Source organism: Hylobates moloch, unplaced genomic scaffold (genome assembly GCF_009828535.3).
Source record: "Hylobates moloch isolate HMO894 unplaced genomic scaffold, HMol_V3 SCAFFOLD_6, whole genome shotgun sequence".
Classification (NCBI taxonomy): Eukaryota; Metazoa; Chordata; class Mammalia; order Primates; family Hylobatidae; genus Hylobates; species Hylobates moloch.
In genome coordinates, this window is record NW_026652281.1 from 134,190,445 (window position 1) to 134,191,746 (window position 1,302).

Below are 1,302 nucleotides of genomic sequence, written 5' to 3' on the forward strand. Positions count from 1 at the left end.
GCCTAAATCTCCTGGCACCACCACATTTATCTCCTGCAGTCCTTTGTGACCTGTACTCATCTCACACTCCTTTGTCCTAGCCTCCGTGCAGCTATCCCCTCGGGTCAGGGTCACCAGCCTCCCTCGCAAAACAAATCAACGCCTCCACAAGGGAGAGGCTGACCCTGCCAGGGTGTAGGTGTGGGTAGGATGGGTATTCTTTTCAATCGAAATGCTGGGACACATAATTTATGAAGCCATTCTGCTTTTATAAATATCTTGGTTGTTTCCAGTTTTGCTGTTGTTATAGTTACCCCTTTAAGGATCACCTTCTTGCAAAAATATTTTTGCTTGGGCTGAATTACTTCCTGGGGATAAAATCCTGGGCGTGTATGGTGTGCTTGCTAAGGGCAGGGGTACTGTCTAGATGCTGATCTCTGTGTCTCCAGTGTGTAGGTAGTACAGTGCCAGCAGGCACTCAGGGATAGGTGTTGAATGAATGGTCCCAAGGGACTCCTGCTCCCCATCAGAACTACAGAAACAGGGTTCCATCTGTGCGGTGATTTTCAGGATATAGAGGATTTTCTCACCTATTCTCTCATTTGAAGCGGTTAATTTTTTTTTTTTTTTTTTTATGGAGTTTCACTCTTGTCACCCAGGCTGGAGTGCAGTGGTGCAATCTCTGCTCACTGCAACCTCTGCCATCCAGGTTCAAGCGATCCTCCTGCCTCACCTTCCCAAGTAGCTGGGGTTACAGGTGCCCACCACCACGCCCAGCCAATTTTTATATTTTTAGTAGAGTCAAGGGTTTTTTACCATGTTAGCCAGGCCAGTTTCGAACTCCCGACCTCAGGTGATCCACCCTCCTCAGCCTCTCAAAGTGCTGGGATTAGAGGTGTGAGCTACCCTGCCCAGCCAGAAGCAGGTTTATTTTTTAAAACATCATTTTAAAGTGAGAAAACCAAGGCTCAGGATTGTTTTGCTTGAGGTCAGAGTCCAAAGCTGGATTCTAGGTCAGAGCTTTTTCTCTTCCTCAAGCTGCATGGCTCACTGATAATCTCATTCTGCATCAAAGCTAGTGTCATTGGTAGTTGGTGATGTGTGTGGGGATTTACTGGGAACCACAGGAATTCTTGGAGGTCTTGAATCACCACAGGATTTCCCACACTGATATGTCTGCTGCTTCAGTCTTGATGCCTACTTGATAAACCACTGACATTCTGTTTCTTTTTAAAGCTCTTCTGAGAAATGGTGACAAAGACATCTTTCTGGAGTTTTTGTTTTGTTTTGTTTTACTTTGCTCAAGGTGAAGAATCCAAATTC